We start from the raw sequence: 20,975 nt of genomic DNA on the forward strand, positions 1-20,975 counted from the left end.
AAAGTTACCTTTGTTTCTGCCCCACTCTGCTAATCCCTTCATTGGCTTCCACTAACCCAACCTATAAAATTCAAAATACTAATCACAACATACAAAGCCATCCACAACATCGCCCCTAGCTACATCACCAACCTCATCCGCAGATATCATCCAAATCACCCACTCTGCTCCTCCCAAGACATCTTGCTCTCTAGCTCCCACGTCATCTCCTTCCACGCTCGCCTCCACAACTTCTCCAAAGCCTCTCCCATCCTCTTGAACTCCCTACCCCAGTATGTCCCATCGGTCCCTACCCTGTCTGAATTCAGGCGATTTTTGAAAACTCACTTAATTCAGGGAAGCCTATCCCATCTCCATCTAAGAATTGTACTTGAGCCACCTCCATCAGATCATCCCCTGCAGCTATCACCTTTTGTACCACCTCCTCCTTCCTTTAGATTGTAAGCTCCATGAGCAGGGCCCTCATATTCCTTCTGTACTGAAATGTATTGTAATTGTACTGTCTCCTTTATATTGTAAAGTGCTGCGCAGACTGTTGGCACTATATAAATCCTGTATAACAATAATATTAATAACTTCAGCTTCTCTCAATGTGATTAGCAGTCAAGAAACCATCTGCATGAAGAAAAAACACTTTTCCTACCTTTATAAATGTATGGTAGGTTCCTTTAGTTCATACAAAACATAAACACATAAATCTTCAACACATAACTGTAGTTTTCCCGCATAGGTCATTTACCATTTATATTAATTGGTTCATTTAAGTATCTGATTATTGTTTATTTTAGCCAATGACCATGTCATCACTACATTATAAGGGCTTATTACTTGTATGTAGATTTTGTCTAAGAATGAGAAAAAAAAAACACTTGAGCTTTTGCATAGTATGTGTGGTGAAAAAAGATCAGAGCTCTATTATTTCAGCAATAATCAGGGCTTAGGGTGACCCAGTGGGCTGGAACACATGTCCTTTCTTGTCTGGTTGTCAAGGACAACAAAATATTAAGCCAGATGATATCGCTCAGCTTTATCAGAATTACACACACACATTCTGGATGTCTTCCTGGATCATGACAGAGTATATTACTGGGGCTTTCCTGGCCTCCAGGAATCTTTTTTTTTAAATCCACTCTTTGTTAGTTGCATCTAAAGTCCCTCGGGCACTTGTAACGTTTATTAATTCTGCTATCTTGATATAATGAAGAGAATTATATTCACCTGGGAGAGTGCCATTAACATCTTCCCTGCATGCTATATTTTACAGTGATGTAGCATAATGTGTTTGGGGAACAATGCGTGATCCAAAAGCAAACCAAATACGTATTAATACTCCCTGCCACATACTCAGCTGAACAAAACATCCCTCCCTTTTAAGATGTTTACTTCTTTTAGTAAATGGGTTTAAAGTACAAGTTCCTTCATTCAAACATTTTTGTTTACAGGCTGAGTGGGTAACCTGCTGGATTAATTTATTTCTTAGCATCACCCTAACATAAAACATTACCCCTTTCTTAGCTATATAAATGACAGTAAATGACACATCCCAATGGGAGATCAAAACGTTTCAGAATTGCTATGGCTGGTATTTGGACCTTGGAACCTAGAAATTCAGGGGCATGTTTACTGCTTGATAGGGATGAGCTTTGGGTTCGGGATGAGTATGGGTTTGGGGGATACCCAGCCAACTGTTCGCTGTTTGCGACCCGGCAAACAAATGCAGTCTTTTGTTGACGTAGCAACCAACTATGAATAATGCACTTGCTGGCATTTGAACTGTGGTCAAGTGCCACAAAGGGGTTTACAATTTTTTTATTTTTTTTTTGTCTTTATGTTCTAGCCCCATCACTATAAACGGCACTGTCCCCAGCAGCCTTTAGCCAGTGTGTGTTTAACCACATACCTAACGGGACAATTCTGACACTTCTTAGACCATAGAGATGATCAGAGACATTCCGTTTGTACCCATGGAGGCCGCAGAAGGTGGTGGGGGACCCCCTTCTGCTGCATGTAAAAGAAATTCAAAGGTTATATAGCTCAGATCGCTTTGACACTTTTAAGCATCACCTGCTGAAAACACTGATACCAGGTTCATGGCTGCAGCTGCAGTCATGGCCCTGATATTCCCGCTTCAACAAGAAGTCATACAGGTACGTTCTATAGTATTGTAGTGCTTACCTACTTGCCTACCGAGCACTTTTACCCCCTTCCTTCCCAGGTCAATTTTCAGCTTTCAGCGCTCTCACGCTTTGAATGACAATTGTGCGGTCATGCAACACTGTACCCATATTAAAATGTTATAATTTTTTTCACACAAATAGAGCTTTCTTTTGGTGGTATTTTTTTGCACTATAAATGAAAAAAGAGTAAATCATGAATGAAAGAGAAAGAGTACAGATTCATAGTGCAACACTATCAGGCAGATTTTATTGTTAATAAGGCACCAGTAGGTAACTCACATAAGAAAGACAATACACAGCATGCAACCACCACCATGATTTCAGCCACTCCGGCCCTGCCCAATGCATTTAATCACAAAGAGGTCATCTTCAAGGGTGTTGTAGCAGTGGAGTGACCACATGTGAGATTTACATATCACTTTCACTTTGGATGGACTTTTACTTATTGTGGACTTTTCTGACATGCACACTGTATTTACCCGCAATTTTGTTGCTGTTGGATATACACAGTATTTTATATGAGTGAATTTGATTTGAACTTTTAACAAATGAATATTTATTTGAATATTATGGACTGAGTTTTTGCATATTTGTATTGTCATCTGCAATTTTGTTGATGTGAATATATTTAAAGGGGAGGATCAACAGGTTTTATTATTATTTCAGGTACTTATATAACACCGTCCATTTACACAGCGCTTTACAGATATATATATATATTGTACTTTCACATCAGTCCCTTACCCTCAAAGGGGCGTACAATCTAAGGTCCCTAACTCACATTCATACATACAAATACTAGGGCCAATTTAGACAGGAGCCAATGAACCTACCAGCATGTCTTTGGAGTGTGGGAGGAAATCGGAGTACCCCGAAGAAACCCACACAGGGAGAACATGCAAACTCCAGGCAGGTGGTGCCGTGGCTGGGATTCGAACCAACGACCCTAGTAATGCCAGGCGGAAGTGCTAGCCCTTTAGCCACTGTGCTGCCCATGTTATGTATATATCCAATCCGGACCAGCGTTATACCCGTACATGGCTGGACTTCCGGTGGTTGTATCAGGCGTCACCCTGGTATAATTTTTTTAGAGCTGGCGGTCGGCTCTCTTGTACAAGCAATCGGAGCAGCTCACCCCACCGAAAGTCCCGAGTGACCAGCCGGCGCGTCTGGCAGACAGCCGAACAAAGCCGGAATCGGCTTTGATTGGCTCTTCTTTGTTCTAAACCAGAAGCAATGACCTGACATAACTTCCAGTTTACTCGGAAGCTTTCGGCACCATTTTTAAAAATCTAAAAGCATTCAAAAACACCAATCTTGATGTTTTGAATGCTTTCAAGTGCAGAAGAGGGATTTGGGGTCCCAGACCCCAGATCACTCCATAAAAATACCTGTCACATGTCTATTGCTGTCACAGGCAATGTTTAAAATTCCTGTGATAGCAATAAAAAAAATTAAAGTGACAGTGTGACAAAAAAACTAGTGATGAAAAAAAGATGAATGTGCCCCCAAGCCTCCCCCCCCCCATGTTAGCACGCAAAGGCAAATGCATGCAACGGTCCCAGACATGTGAAAATAGCAATCGTACCACACATGTGAGGTATCACTGCAATAGTCAGATCATGGGAAATTATGGCACTAGATGTTAGGGAAGAAATCTGATAAATCCTGGCAAATGTGCCAAAGCTCAATATGGCTTTGCTAATTTCGGCAAAAATGTGTGCATGCGCAAAGGTGCGCGGCATGTATCTGCGAATATGACGGCACACTGGGGAACGTAAAGCATGATAGTTTTTGGCACCCAGTGGCCTTTATGAGGACTGCAGCTCCTCTCAGTAATTGCTGGATTATCAACAGACTTCTGTTCCTGTGTTCCTGTGCGTGTTACTCTGCTTGATTACCGGTTACTGACCCAGCTTGACCCTGACCTGTTCCTGCTTCTCTCCTGGTTCTTACCCCAGCTTGTTGTCTGTTCCTGATTGATGTCCTGTGTCTGACCCTGGCTTGACCCTGACCACGCTTCGGCCTCCATTCCTGATTGATATCTTTTTGTTTCATCCCCCGGCCCTTGCTTCTGACTACGTTTCCTACTCTGCCCATTTGTCAAGATTCGCCAGTCTTCCAGAGAGTCATCTGCTGTGTCCTCTCTGCCCTCGCGTGTCTTCTCATTTTGAACCACCAAGCAACCACACCACTGGCAACCCATGCTTCTTTGGAAACTGCACCTTCTGTGACTACCTTCAGGGCTGCTTTGCACTTAGCTGTAAGGGGAGCCTTTCCATCACCTCAACCTCCAGCCATGTACATGACACTGGACCTCCTCTGTAACTCTAAAGTGGTAAGCTATGAATAGTAAAATTTATGCCATTTGTCACATTTGCTTGGGTGTGAGTACTTGACATGTTTGATACCTATTTACTTGGCGTAACATTATCTTTTTTATTTTACAAAAGAATGGGTTATGTTTTGTATTTTTTTGCAAAAAAATTAAACTAATTGGTTTTTTTTTTAAATACTTACCTGTATAATTCATTTCTTGGAGTACATCACGGGACACAGAACAGCCTATTCATGACTATGTGGGTTATAGGCCACCTATAGGTGAATGGACACTGGCTGACCGGTCAGAGAAGAGGTCCTCCCCTATATAACCCCTCCTATACAGGAAGTACCTCAGTTTTTGTAGCAATTACATTCCAGAAGGAGGTGTGGTACCTATGTATCCTGTGATGTACTCTAAGAAATGGATTTTACAGGTAAGTATGTAGAAAAAATCCAGTTTTCTTTATCGTACATCATGGGACACAGAGCAGGCTATTCATGACTATGTGGGATGTCCCAAAGCAATACGAAATTTGAGGGGAGGGTGACACCATGATAGCCACCATCAATAATCCCCCAGGACCTACTCATCTGTAAAGCACTGCAGCCAAAGGCAGAATCCTCTGCGACTCTGACATCCACTTGGTAGAACCTTGTGAATGTGTGAACCTAAGACCATGTAGCCACCTTGCAAACCTGAGCCACTGAAGCCTGTTGGCGGATTGCCCAAGATGCCCCCACACTCCTGGTGGAGTGTGCTTCCACCCGAAAGGGTGGGACTTTACCTTTCAGACCATAGGCTTGAATGATCAATTAGCAGATCCAATGAGAATAAGTCGTCTTGGATGCCTGCTCCTTCCTAGGCCCCTCTGGCAGCACAAATAGAGCATCTGACCTGTGCTGTCACCTTCATGAAGACCCTTACAGCATGAACCACATCCAAGGTTTGCAAAGATCTTTCTCTTGCTGACTGAGGCCTAGGAAAGAATGAAGACAGAACTATGTCCTGATTGAGATGAAAGCTACCTTTGGTAAAAAGCACGGATAAGGTCGCTACACCACCTTATCATAATGCAAAACCATAAATGGTTCTCTGCAAGTGCCAGTGATTTCCACTAGAAACAACAGGACCAGTGGAATCTTTCCAATAGGTGCAAATGGTGGCTTTTGCAAAATCTCCAATACCAAGTTCAGGTTCCAAGGACACAAAGGGAACCTGACAGGAGGAGCCATCAAAAATTGCGGACCAAAGAGTGCAATGCAATGGGCCTCTGGAAAAAAATAGCTAATGATGAAACCTGATTAATGGTACCAACAGCCAAATTCTTCTGCAACCCTGTTTGAAGAAATGACAGAATCCTGCCCATCACATACTTTCATGGGTGCCATTTGTGAATCTCACACCAGGAAATGTAAGCCTTCCAGGTTCTATAATAAATGTTCCTAGAAACTTCCTTTCTAGCATCCAACATGATGGACATGACAGAATCTGACACTCCCCTATCCTTCAGGATCTGGGTTTCAATGGCCACGCCGTCATATTTAGCACCCGTAAAGCTGGGTGCAATTTAGGACCTTGAGACAACAGGTCTGGCCGATACGGAAAGGCCCACGGCCCATCTGCTGCCTTCTTCACTATATCTGCATACCAGGCCCTCCTGGGCCAGGCCAGAGCAATTAGTATCACCAGAATAGACTCCTTCCAAATCCTGCATAAGAGACATGGCAGCAGCTGGAGGAAAGGCATAAATCAGTGAGAACTGGTTCCAAGGCATCACTAAGGCATTTACCCCTGCCGTGCAAGGGTGCCTTAGCCTGGACACAAAAAGACTGACCTTGTTGTTGAAGCTGGATTGCAATAAATCTACATCCGGGCAACCCTGTTGCTGATAGACTTCCTGGAAAATATCAGGATGCAAAGCCCATTTCCCTGGAATCAACTGCCGGCGACTGAGATAATCCACCTGCCAATTTTCCACACCTGGAATGAACACTACTGACAGACTTGGAACATATTGCATCTCTCTGCCCAGGTTAGAATATAGTTCACCTCCTTCTGAGCACCTTGACTCCTGGTGCACTGCTGTGGCATTGTCAGACTGAATCCCTACAGGTCAAACCTGAAGCCTGGATGTCCAATATCTCAGAGCCAGCCTCACTGCTTGAAGTTCCAGGACATTGATGGGAAGAACCCTTTCCTGTGGAAGCCATGTTCCCTGAACTGTGCCCTCTTCCAGAACAGCCCCCCAACCTGAAATGCTGGCATCGGTGGTTACCAACTTCCACACCACTGGCTGAAAGGATCTTCCCTTCTCCAACCACCAATTCAGGCTCTGTCACATCTCTAAAGACAGAGATATGCAGTAATCCAGGGCCGGAATCTTTTTGTTCCAAACAGACAGAATGCATCTTTGCAGAGGTCTGGAGTGGAATTGGGCATAGGGAATAGCCTCGAACGAGGAAACCATCTTCCCCAGCAACCTCATACAGAGGCAAATCGAAAGATACCTCTTGGCCTTCAAACTGCAAACCTCGTTCCTCAGGCCCCAATTTTCCCTGTAGGCAGAAATACCTTTGCCTAAACTGTGTCTAGGCCCATCCAAAAATACTCCAGGCTCTGCACTGGTTCCAGGGCCAACTTCTTGAGGTTGAGCACCAAGCCCAGCTGTTCCAGGATCTGGAAATGCTGAGCCCCTACCGCAAACTGCAGAAATCTTTGGTGATGAATTAATATTGGTACATGCAGGTATGCATCCTTGATGTCTATGGACGCTAAAAAATCTCCCTCCTGTAGGAAGGCCACTACTGACCTAACCGATTCCACATGAAAGGATCAGACTTTAGGAACTGATTTAGCCCATTAAGGTCCAATTTGGTTTTGGGACTGTAAACAGGTTTAAATAAAACCCCTGAAACCTTTCGCCCGCTGGAATATCTGTGATTACGCTTTGAGCCAATAGGCAATCAAGTGCCTGAAATAAGGCTCTTCTTTTCTCTGGATTTATTGGTACATTTGATCTTAGAAATTGTGGAGAGGGAAATACCTGAAATTCCAGTCTGTACCCCAGAGAAATCGTGGAAATTATCCATTTGTCTTGGATTAGAGCCCTCCATGTGGCCACAAAATTCAAAAGCCTTCCCCCCACTCGAACATGTGGGGGCGCCCCCTCATAAGGAGGCGGATTTTGGATCTGTCTTAGATGACTTTTGCACCCAGGGCCTACTTGGGTTTTGATTCTAGGATCTACCTCTGGAGGCTGGGACCTGTGTGTGGCAAAACAACAGCCTGGCAGATGAGGTCTCAGCAACCAAAGCCCCTCACACCTTAAAAGAAGAGCATTTGGATTTCCTCCTAGAGGGTAGAAGAGTAATTTTACCCACTGAAATCCTTTGGATATATTTGTCCAAATCTTCTCCATACAGCCATTCCCCATGAAAGGGAAAACCTGCCAACAATTTTTTGCATGGCAGTTCTACTGACCAACTCTTCAGCCACAAAACCCTGTGCATGTGCACTGATAAGAGGGCCAAATGAGAAATTTGCTAAATTGAATCACTAAGAGCATCAATCGCGGAACACAAAGCACGCGGAACATCCTCCAGATTCTCGGCAGGAGCATTCCCCTTGCACTGATTGTTTTCCAATCCGTTGCTTGATACGGTCAGAAAGATTCTGGCAAATGCCAATAGCTGCCACAGCTGGCTTAAGGAGAGACTCCAGCTTCTTCTCTGCTGGGTCTTTGAAAACCTGCACATTATCCACCGGACAAGTTAAGGATTTATTGAGGTTTCTAAGAGACCAGGGAAGAATAAGTAACCTCAGAGGTTTCTATTGGAGGTAGCCTGAATCTCTGACACTGGGAGGCAGAGGAGGCTGTGACTCCTCAGACAGAATTTCAACTGCCTGACTTTCCTTCAGCTCTTCCTAATCCTCAAGTTCCACCCATTCCTGCTCCAGGATTGGTGGCTCTAGTGACGGGGATCTATCTTCTTAGTCCCCTGAGAAACTGATGCAGTCATCCCAGCGATCTTATCTTCTAAACCTACTAAGGCTGAAGCAAGATCATCCTTATTTACATATGCTGAGGCAGAAGCCCCAGTAGTAGCCGCAATGCCAGATGGACGCTCAGACTGCCCAGTCGGTTTGGCCTATCAGATGAGGTTATTACAGCAGACCTGCGACTAGGTTCCTCAGGACCTGGCGGTGATACATTAGTGTCCTTTCCTGCTGCACCTCCCCCACACCGGTTAGATAAGGTTATTACAGTGGACCTTTGACTACGTAGGTTCCTCAGGGCCTGGCAGTGGGGTACATTAGTGCCCTTTCCTGCTGCACCTCCCCCACACCACTTTCTGGAAGACATTACTTCAGATAGCGCAAACCAGTGCACCTCCACTAGTAACAAAGATCTCAAGATACAGCTATGCAAGTAGTGTGCTGAAAAAAACATTCAATGCAAATGCTGCCTTATCAGCCACTAAGGGTGGCTCCTGACTGACTGGTCCACGCTTCCCACTGAGGGGAGTACTCACATGCTCCTACTGAATAGCCTGCTCTGTGTCCCAGCCACAAGAGGTTTCTCAGCAGCAGCAGCCCATGTGTGTCCTGGCCTCCAGATAAACAAAAAAGGCCGACTTCTGTTTCTTGCCGCACTCCCTCTAGTGGCCAAAAACAAAAAAAGCAAGCATATCTCGGGAACAACAGTGAGTACTCCCCCTGGTGGAAACTCACAGTCACAACACCTCTTCTTTTCCCTCTAATTTAGAGCTTTTATTTGTTTCTCTTTAGAGAGAGAAAAAAAGGCGATGTCTTACCAGTTTCCTCAGGCACCAACCTTCACCCATCATGGCGGGCATTGTCATACAGACCTTCAAGGACTCAGTCCCCATTCTGAGGGACTACCGCCTAGGAGCTGTTTAGCACCCTGCTGGAAGCACCTTGGTCAGAGTTAGAACTGCACAGGTTTCCATCTGTATGGGGTCCAGTGCAGTAAGGCTGCATTACAGGCAAAACCTCAAAGATTCTTCTTCTTATCCAGAGAGGCTTGGGTACCATCTATTTTAGCTCATAACCTTACGAATGGATCTTATTAAAGTCCCTGATTCTCCAATGGAACCATTCTGGACTTTCAGGTATGCTTCAAGTGCACAGAAACACTCTCAGTGACCATCCACCTTACAGACACTGTCAAAAAAACTGAAGTACTTCATGTATAGGAGGGGTTATATAGGGGAGGACCTCCTCTCTGGTCGCCCAGTGTCCATTCACCAATAGGTGGCCTATACGTCACATAGTGATGAGGAATAGCTTGCTCTGTGTCCTGTGATGTACGATAAAGAAAAGTATATTTTTTACCAAAAATTGTATTTGAAAAACCACCGTGCAAAACCCACCAACTTATTCTCTATGGCCTCTGCTTTAAAAAAATATATAATGTTTAGGAGTTCTAAGACATTTTCTAAGAAAAATATCAAAATATAAACAAAAAGTGCCAGAAAGGGCTTGGGGCTGAAGAGTATATAGAATATACTGTAGGTTTGGGGTTGGTATTTTAATTTTACGTATTTTTTTTTTTTGGAGAGCAAACATGAACTGTTTCCTAACACAGACAAAGCTGTTCTTTGTTTGCAGCACCTCACTGTATACTTGCTCTCTAAAGTTTTTTGTACCAAATTACCATATCTTTAGTGCACCAAAGACCACATGCTTATGCCCCTCTATTGACAATGAAGTTAGGGAAACTACTATATTCAAAATGTCTGGCAGGCCTAAGAGCAGAGGTGAAGGTTTTCTACATGCATAGATGGAGAGGACAACAGGCAGGTGGCAGCAATTGGCAACAATGTTCCTGCAACTTACTGCCAAGTGGGCTGCAACATTAAGGAGGGCAAAGATGACAAAGTGGCAGACCGTACATGGATTCTAGAGATCAGAGAGGAGGCAAGAGAGGTAGACACAGAACAGCAGTGAGGGAAGAGTTGGTCCAGGGGAAAGGGCAGCTTGCAGAGGAGTGAATAGAGCAGCCATCTAATTCCACTGGATGGCACTGACCCATGAGTACAGGCTACTGCTATCCCCAGGGCCACTCCACATAGCTCTCAGTCTTGGACTTTCCTTACATATCTGCTGTGGCAGCACCATTTTGGTTTGCTGCCTCTACCTGCAGGGTATAAGTAATGGTGGAACTACCTCTTATTTGGGTACCACATGCTTGAGGAGACACATGAATCTGCATCACAAACCTCAGTGGGAACAACACCTCAGTGATACTGGTCAGCTTTATAAGGCCCACACCCATCCTTCGCTCATTTCTTTCTTTCTATTTCTCCTACCAGCCCATACAATTCACCCTCTGCCGCTTTCCACTCAGGGTCAGAGTGGAAAATGACTAAATGTGTGTTGTGGGTAATGGGGCTTATTATGGTTGGGGGATGGTCAAGAAAATTGAAATCTGACAACAGTCATGTACACATGTTCTTTTCTATAGCAAGTGCAAGTTGAAGAGGAAGGCTGTCACAGTGAGATTCATCATCAGAAGGCTGAAATTATGTTCCTTGTCTGTTTTTCTGAACTGCTCTTAAAAGTGTGACTCAAGGCATGTTACCACCCCTTCTACATCCCCAGTGAGTTGCCCATTATTTTTTTTAAACTGATATATAGTGCATACCCATTTCCTGGAGTCTACTTGCCGGTCTAGCTAGTCATTATCAGGACTTGCTCTCCTTCCTGTGGTGGTGTGGGGGGGGGGGTGTATTCTTTCGGGTTGGAACAGCACTCACATAATCCTCCTAAGAGGGTATGTTAACGACAATCTGGTCTCATAGGAAATAACTACAGGGTCACTCTGCTTCACAGAGGACCTCTTTAGCTGGACCAAGCTGGATGTTGTGGATCAGTGCTGGTGTGTGAAGAGGGTATTTTTTTATATGGGGGGGGGGGTAAAAAATATTTTTTTCCATCTGCATCTGCTACAATGCTTGAGGCCTGAAGCACATCAACTGTTTTTTTACAGAGAGGCAAATCCACCTGCCCCTGATCCTCTCACTTTCATAAAAAATAAACCAGTCCAGGTCACCAATGATTACAAAACCCCAGCAGCTTATTATTGTCTACTTTTTTCTTTGTAATTCAGATATCAAAAAAATGGTACCTCTCATTATTAAAATGTCCTGCTTCCTCTGCTGGACTGCCACCATTACCAGCTCTTGCCAATTTAGCTGGTTACCCTTACTAGTTACTGCCACCTTTCCTGGCCTGCCATCATTAATAGCTCCTGCAACCTCTGCTGGCCTGCCAGCATTACTATCTCCTGTCACCTTTGCTGGCCTGTCAACATTATTAGCTTCTGCCTCCTCTACTGGCTTGCCACCATTACCAGCCTCTGCAGCCTTTCCTATCCTTTTCTGGTACACTGTGAAGGTGCCATACAAAATGTTTTCGCAGCTTGGCTTCAGCTGCAAAATTTCTAAAGTTTGTTGCAAACATATTATTACATTTTTCCTGGTGTGTGGCCTATTCCAGAGCTCCAACACTCAGAAATTTTTGTGGCTATTGTCTACCTGAAATAATACACTCTAGTTTTTATTTTAGTAAAAAACATGCCTCCTGATACATCCAGCCTAATCAAGTTGCTTACATAATCTTCAGCAAATGTACAATATTTACAGCTATTGTCTCTGACATAAAACACTCAAATTTTTATTTTAGAATAAAAATTGCTTACATAACATGCAGCAAATGTTTAATATTTGTGAGAACTATGTCTGCATAATACTCTAATTTTTATTTCAGGATAAAAACTGCCTTGTCTCACTCTCTTACATTGTGGCCTAATCAAGCTGCATACATACTCCAACAAATGTACAATATTTGTGCCTATTGTCTCTGAAATGATGCATACTATTATTTCATGATTAAAAAAGACTCCCTTTACATTACAGTCTAGTTAAACAGTTTACATGCTGTGCAGTGAATGTCTAACATTTGTGGCTATTAGCTCTAAAATTATATATTCTAATTTTTATTTTATGATCAAATCTGCCTTATCTCTCCATCTTAGATTGTGGCTAATCAAGCTGCTTACATACTGGGAGGCAACTGTACAGTATTTGTGGCTATTGTCTTGAAATAATACACTGTAACTTTTATATCATAAAAAACTTCTTTGTCCCTTCCTTTTACGTTGTAGCCAATTCAAACTGTTTACATCCACTGTACTATATTTGGAGCTATTATCTGGGAAATAATACATTCTTGATTTCACTTCAGGGTAACAATTGCCACATCTCTTGAAAGTAGGGTTCTGGTTTTTGGAAGTATCTTTGACATTTTCTTAAATTTTTAAGACAAAACAGTTTGGTACTGCAAAAAAGAAGCTTACAAACTATACTGTGAAAGTGTTGTGCAACTGGCCAACTGGTACAAAGTTGAAAACTTTGGCTTTATTTTTAAGAGTAAACTTTTCTATAGCTTTTAGATCTGCTGTGGCTGCTACCACCACTGGTCAGTTCCACTGTCAGGTTGGGACTAATGTTTTTAAGCACAGGATAATGCTATGTAGTTCTAATTTCCTGTAGATTATTTTCATTTCATGCTGCTCTTGTTATCCTGAGCTCAGTGTTCCTAGTTCCTCAGTCTTTGCCAAGTTCACATTACTATATTCTTGGCTCTGTCTCCTAATTTGTTTGACTTCTGGTTCCTCTCTGTTCTCAGTATGCCTAAACCCTGTAACCTTTTTTCACATGATATTCCTGATCCTGCTGAATACTTCCACTGACCTGTTGGACGCCTTGGACCTGATCACTTGCTTGACTTAATCCTAGCTTTTTCTTATTTTGGATAGAGAAATTAGGGGTTAAACCCCTGTCAGTTTTTTTTTTCATCTGTGTCCCATTGGGTACATTTCCCTTCACTTCCTGTTCCATAGCCAAAAGAAGAAGTCAGAGGAAATCCCTAGTTGTCATCAGAACTAGTGTCCCCATTTCAATATTTCTCCTCTGTTCCTTTTCCAGTAACAACCCAAAATTTAGAATTTTCTTTCACTTTCAGTGATAATGGTAGACAGGAAAACTAGAGAGGGCACAAACAGCATTTAAAATAAGGCAGATGTTTTAATCCCTCTCCATTCTATCCAAAATGAAAAAGTTTTGCCTTTAGTTATTATTTAAAAGGGGCCCCAGAAAATGACCTACTGACAACCTCCCATTTAATTATTTGCTGTTCTAAAAAGAAAAATTACAAGAGGAATTCCCCTTCCTGTGGAGAGATAAAGAACTAAAATATCTAGGAATAAAACTATCAGCCTCAATTAAGAACCTATATAAAGCTAATTATATAACATTATTAAATGAGATTAAGGAGGAGCTGAGGAGAGTAGGAAATGGAAATCCATCATGGATAGGTCGTATAAACTTGATAAAGATGGTAATTGTCCCCAAAGTATTATACAGATTTCAAATGATCCCAATCAAACTCCCAGAGGCATACTTTAAAGAACTTAGGAAAATTATAATAAAATGTATATGGAGGAATAAAAAACCTAGAATAGGCTATGAAACACTAACCAGAAGTAAAGAAAGAGGAGGATTGGGGGTACCAGACTTTAGGAGATACTACAAAGCGGGGATAATTGCGAGAATTTTTGACTGGATTCATAATCCAGAGAAAAGTTGGGTTAAAATAGAGACAGCACTGAGTGGAATAAGTTTAAGTAAAAGTATTTGGGTACCCGCACAATATAGGGAACTAGAGGAGAGCACAAGCACGTACACTCTTAATGTTTTAAAAGAATGGGATTTACTACACAAACAAAAGGGGTGGGTTTTTAACTCACAATTAATACCACTTAGAAACACAAAATGTTTTATTCCGGGTAAGGATAGTATAGCAGGGAAATGGATCATAAAACAGGAGGCGCAATTGAGAGATATAATGGTAGGAGAGGAAATAGGATCATATAGGGTCATGGAGGAAAAAAAGGGTGAAGTCTTTAATAAGATGGATAGACTAAGATATTACCAACTGAAGTACTTTTTTGAAAGCCTTCCAAAGCCTATAAGAGCTAGAAAAGATTGGAACCCATTTGAGAGAATATTAGAGTCACGGGGAAATGGTAGACACGGATTGGCAAAAATACACAAAATATTAATGGACACAGACACAAAATTAACGCACATAGAGAAATGGGAAAGAGATATGGGGAGAGAAATAGAGGAGGAGGAGGAGCAGAGGAAAATGTACACATTAATTCACGAAAATATTAGTATGAGGGAAGTAGAAATAAATTTTAAGTGTTTGAATAGATGGCATATTACCCCCAATGTGGAGCACAAGATGAACAGGGAAATATCAAGGATGTGTTGGAGAGGATGTGGAGAGGAGGGCAAGTGGTATCATGTCTGGTGGGAGTGTCCAGAAATACAGGTGTTCTGGCGGAGGATAGTTTATTTGATAGGGAAAATCACTAAAATTAATATAGGATTAGATCCAGAACTATGTCTCCTCCATATCTCAGAACTCTCAGTGAAAACATATAAGAGTTCGGGGATATGGCATTACCTGACCGCAGCAAAGAGTCTGATACCCAGATTCTGGAAGAAAAGAGAGGTGCCAACTGAGGAGGATTGGATGGCTAGAGTAAATCAGCTTTCTGGGACAGAAAGATTGTATTATACGCACGAGGACAAGTTGGAGTTGTATAAACAAAAATGGAAAGGTTGGGAAGATTACAGAGAAAAGGTGAAATATATGAAGAGATAATATTCCTGGAAGTAGACTTAGAACTGGGAATTAGGAAAAATAGAACAATATGGAGTTAACGAGAGTAAAGAGAATGTTGAGCGAGGGGGGGGGTGGAAAGGGGAGGGTAAGAAAAGAAAGTTATATACAGGGATAATTTACGTAAGAAGAGAAAACGTTTGTGATAATGATTTTAATAGAAATGTCGAAATGTTTTGTATATGAAGTGGAAAATTTAATAAATATTTATAAAAAAAAAAAATTATTATTTGCTGTTTTCTAAATTATAAATATTTTAATGCTCTATTGCACCAGTTTTCAGTAAAGGGATGCTGAAAGCTTTTGAAAAAAAGTGACAAATTTGGATTTTAATTTGTAAGGCAAACCTTGTTTTTCTCACAAACCCAGACTCGACATCACACTGTGTGTTTAAGTTGGGGTGTGGTTTTTCTGGTGACATCTGTTGGTTTACATAACAAAAACAGATTTTGTCTTACAGCTGAATTTGAGGGATTATCTATAAGAAGATGATTTTCCTTTGGCATTAATTTGCAAAGAGTCACTTATCATTGTTAAGGCTTAGGCTAAAAAGAGTATGAAGGGAAGTAATGAAGACGTGCCATAGCCCATCGCAAAGATCATTTTGTCATTAACACATAGTTTTATCACACTGTCGTCAGTTTCAAAAAGAAAAAAATGGTATTTTGATGAGCTGCTATGGTGTGTTGTTCATTGCCTTATTACATAAGATCCACAGTATGAAAATGCACTGTTGGTTAACTCCTTTCTTCTTGTAAATTAGCAGCTCCCTTGTGTATAATAATGTAAACTCTGGAAATTGCTCCTTCAAATGTCTGCTGATAACCATGATGGGTTGGCAATGAATGGCAGATGTGTCACTGACAACAAGTGACTGTTTCACATCTGCTCATCCCTAATAACATAGCTGTGCTGTCACCACCCTCTGCAAATTGTCAGAAGTACTTTCTATCAGCTTTTTTCATTGCTATATACACTGCTCAAAAACATTAAAGGAAAACTTTGAAAACACATCAGATCTCAATGGGGAAAAATATTGTGCTGGATATCTCTACTGATATGGACTGGGTAATGTGTTAGGAATGTAAAGATGCTCCATCGTTTGATAGAAATGAAAATTATCAACTTACAGAGGACTGAATTTAGACACCTCGAAAATCAAAGTGAAAAAATAATGCAGCAGGCTAATCCATTTTGGTGAAATTTCATTGCAGCAACTCAAAATGGTACTCTGTAGTTTTTATGGCCCCATGTGCATGACTGACAATGTCTGGGCATTCTCTTAATGGATGGTGTCTTGGGGAATTTCCTCCCAGATGTAGAGCAGGGCATCACTGAGCTCCTGGACAGTCTGTGGTGCAACCTGGTGGCGTTGGATGGACAGAAACATGACATCCCAGAGGTGTTCTATTGGATTTAGGTCAGGCAAGTGTGGGGGCCATGCAATAGTATCAGTTCCTTCATCCTCCAGGAACTGCCTGCATACTCTCACCACATGAGGCTGGGCATTGTCGTGCACCAGATGGAACCCAGGACCCACTGCACCAGCGTAGGGGCTGACAATAGGTCCAATTAATTCATCCCTATACCTAACAGCGGTCAGGGTGCCATTGTCTAGCCTGTCTGTGCATCCCTCCATGGATATGCCTCCCCAGACCATCACTGACCCAGCACCAAACCGGTCATGCTAAACGATGTTAAAGGCAGCATAATGTTCTCCACAGCTTCTCCAGACCCTTTCATGTCTGTCACATGTGCTCAGGGTGAACCTGCTCTAACCTGTGAAAAGCACAGAGCACCAGTGCCAGACCTGCCAATTCTGGTGTTCAATGGCAAATGCCAATCGAGCCCTATGGTGCCGGGCAGTAAGCAAGGGGCCCACTAGAGGACGTCAGGCCCTTAGTCCATCCTTGTGAAGTCTGTTTCTGATTGTTTGGTCAGAGACATTCACACCAGTGGCCTGCTGGAGGTCATTTTGTAGGTTTTTGGTAGTGCTCATCCTGTTCCTCCTTGCATAAAGGAGCAGATATTGGTCCTGCTGATGGGTTAAGGACCTTCTACAGCCCTGTCCAGCTCTCCTAGAGTAGCTGCCTGCCTCCATGCTCTTGAGACTGTGCTGGGAGACACAGCAAACCTTCTTTCAATGGCCCGTATTGATGTGCCATCCTAGAGGAGTTGGACTGCCTGTGCAACCTCTGTAGGGTCCAGGTATTGCCTCATGCTACCAGTAGTGACACTGACCCTAGCTAAATGCAAAACTAATGAAAAACAGTCAGAAAAGATGAGTAGGGAAAAAAATGTCAGTGGCCTCCACCTGTAAAACCATTACTGTTTTGAGGGTCGTCTCACTATTGCCCATCTAGTGTACCTGTTGTTAATTTCATTAACACCAAAGCAGCTGAAACTGATTAACAACCCCCTGTGCTACTTAACTGACCAGATCAATCTCCCAGGAGTTTATCAGACTTGATGCTAAACTCTGATTGAAAAGTGTTCCTTTAATTTTTTTGAGCAGTGAATTATACCCTCAAACACTTTGAGAAGAAAAATAGGAACACCATGCCCAGTGTATTTGCATAAAGAGCATGCACTGAATACTACTATAGTGAAGAACTTCTAGTCCACCAAGCCACTGAGTCAAAGACAATGTGAGCCTGACTGACTCAGACTTGCTGCTAATTTGCTGCACACTGCAGCTGATCTTCATGCCAGTGGAAACTAAGCTGTTTGTTCAATAAGGGTTAGGGGACATGGGGTAATGATTGGTATACTTGGGGAAAGGGACACAATGGCCTGGGGATGATATGCAATTTGCACAGCACACCAAAGCAAAAAAGGAATGTGGCTACATTTTTTGCTTCTGTGATCCAGCTTCCTGTTAGACAGTGGCTACATTTGTTCTCTATAGTCCAACTGTATGACACCCTCTTGTTCTCACTCCCGATAAAAACTACGGAATATGGACTATATACTATAGGATGTGGAGTTTGCATAGAGCTGTGCATACATCCACAACTCACATGCAGTGCTCATTTTCAAACAAAGAAAAGTGGGGGTGAAAAGGAAATGTTTTAGAGCTCATGCAGAATGTTACAAGGAGGCAGAAATATACAGTAAGAAACAATTTCATGAAAAAAAAAATTAGAGGGCCTGTCACGAGAACCAGAGAGCACACAGAGACAGGTTGCACGGAACCCGACCTGCGGGTGTTTATTGGGGAGGTTTTTGGGGCACAGACAACAGTTCCATTAGTCCACAGATCCACACCAGACACAGCAACACAGTAAAGTTCTCTGGAAGGCAATATGAAACAACAGGGGTATAGTAATCCACAGGGTTAATCCACACAGGCAGCTCCAGGCAGGGAAGGGTTAAGTCCAGACAGATTCACGGAGAACCAAAGAGTTAAGTCCAGGCAGATTCACGGGGAATCAAAGAGTTAAGTCCAGGCAGATTCATGGGGACAGCAGAAGATTTCTCCACAGTGAAGAGATTCCAGGCAGCACAGACAGTCAGGTCAGCCAGGGAGAGGAGAAGGGGGACGGGGGATCACCCTCCGAGAGATGCTGGTACTGCCGCACAGTCTTCTCTCACGCACGCAGCCAGGAGAACACAAAGGGGGGTTGCCCTGCTCTCTCTTAAGTACAGAGCTGGGCTCCTTGCTGCTGCAGTGGTAACCTGAGACTTCCTGTCGGGTTACCATGGCAAGACCTTTGTCCCTGTAAGGCATGGAGCCTGGGGAGATGTGCAGAAGGGGCAGGGAGGAGGGGTGACAGGAGGGAGCCTGTTTGTGGATTCCCTCAGCAAGGGGCCAGATTGCAGGCAACAGGGGGGTGAGGGGCTGCTGGGGGCTGCCTGTGTCAGGGACACAGAGGACTAGAAGTCCCAGCATGGATGGGACAGAAGAGTGAGGGGCTGCTGAGGGGTTGGGGGTGGCAGGCAGCAAGCCTAGAGGATGGGGAAGGGAAGATCCAGCTCCGTGACAGGGCCGTCAAGTAGTGGATGTGTAAGGATTATTTTTAAAAAATTGATATATCATTAAGTGTCACTATAAAGAGGTATGGTTAAATATACTGCATGCTTACTCTTGTCCTTGCAGCAACAAAATGTTTGGTAAGTACTGTACCTTCTAAAACATCAAAACAGAGCAAATAAAAATAAAATCAATATTCAGTGAAGAATTGATACAAAAAAAAACTTAAATAATATAAAAATTTCAAAAATTATATACAGGTGAAACTCAAAAAAATTGAATATCGTGCAAAAGTTCATTTATTTCAGTAATGCAACTTAAAAGGTGACTCATTACATGCAAAGCAAGATAGTTCAAGCCATAATTTGTCATTATTGTGATGATTATGGCTTACAGCTCATGAAAACCCCATATCCACTATCTCAGAAAATTAGAATATTACATGCAATAAGACAAGGATTGTACATAGAACAATATCGGACCTCTGAAAAGTATAAGCATGCATATGTACCCAGTATTTGGTTTGGGCCCCTTTTGCAGCAATTACTGCCTCAGTGCGGTGTGGCATGGAAGCTATCAGCCTGTGGCACTGCTGAGGTGTTATGGAAGACCAGGATGCTTCAATACTCCAGGTAAGGATGTAAACCAGCCTCCAACCTCCAGGATCAACAGAAACCAAAGAACAAAAGGTATACCGCTCAAGCAAACAATCCAGATCAATCCACAACAGGTGCAGGCTCTGGCTCACCACCACACACGATGCAATAGGAAGAAGGGTCAGCCGCACACCAGAGAATAGATGAATATAGTGTGTATTTATTTATCCATAGGACTCACAAAACACCAGGACATAAATACAGGACTCGTTAACACGTTTCACACGATCTCGTGCTTAAAGAGAAACCACTCGCCAAAAAAGATTTTGATTAATGCGGAGAAAAAAATATACTTATAGTGTAATACTGTAAAACTCGGACAGAATCAATTTCCAAGTACCAAACCACTCACATTGTTTAAAGAAATAATCAGCATTTATTGTATTAAATGGAGCCAGAACGCCACATCACAAGGGTATTTTAGGATCTCACAGTCAGCAACAGATGACAGCATAAGAATCACCCTCAAGCAAGATGACCCCTGAGAGCGCGTGCCGTGGTACGTTGGACAGCGAAGCCGGAAATGCGTCAATGCGTTTCGCCCCTCCTCCAGGGTGTGAAAACATATATAATTACTGTACCTTAACTGCTTAAGGCCCGCCCACAGTATATTTACTGCTGCAGGGTGGGCCCTGTGCGCAAAATCACGAATATATGCGTGATTCGCGCTCTCTCGGTTTTTGCGAGCCAGGGGGCGCGCGCTCCCCCACCGACCTGTGGGTGCCCCGATTTGATCCCCGAGGGATCAATCATCCGAGTTAGGCCAGTGATGTCTGGCCTAAGTCGGATGATCGATCCTTGTCCTATCCTGTCCTGTGTTGACAGTTACACATGACAGGAAGTGATGAAATCTCTCTCCGTCGCAGAGAGAGAAGAATCAACACAAACTGTGAGTAAAAGAACTAAAGTTTTATAGTTAGAACACTCTAGCACACATTTAACCCCTTGATCGCCCCACCCAGCAAACCTCTTCACTGCCCTGTCACCACTGTCATTAGTACAGTGTACAGATTTTTTGCTGATCACTGTATTAGTGTCGCTGGTGACTTCAGATAGCGTGAGCGTCAGTT

The sequence above is a fragment of the Staurois parvus genome, unplaced genomic scaffold (assembly GCF_062004578.1).
Source record: "Staurois parvus isolate SC_StPar_1 unplaced genomic scaffold, SC_StPar_1.0 ptg000696l, whole genome shotgun sequence".
Classification (NCBI taxonomy): Eukaryota; Metazoa; Chordata; class Amphibia; order Anura; family Ranidae; genus Staurois; species Staurois parvus.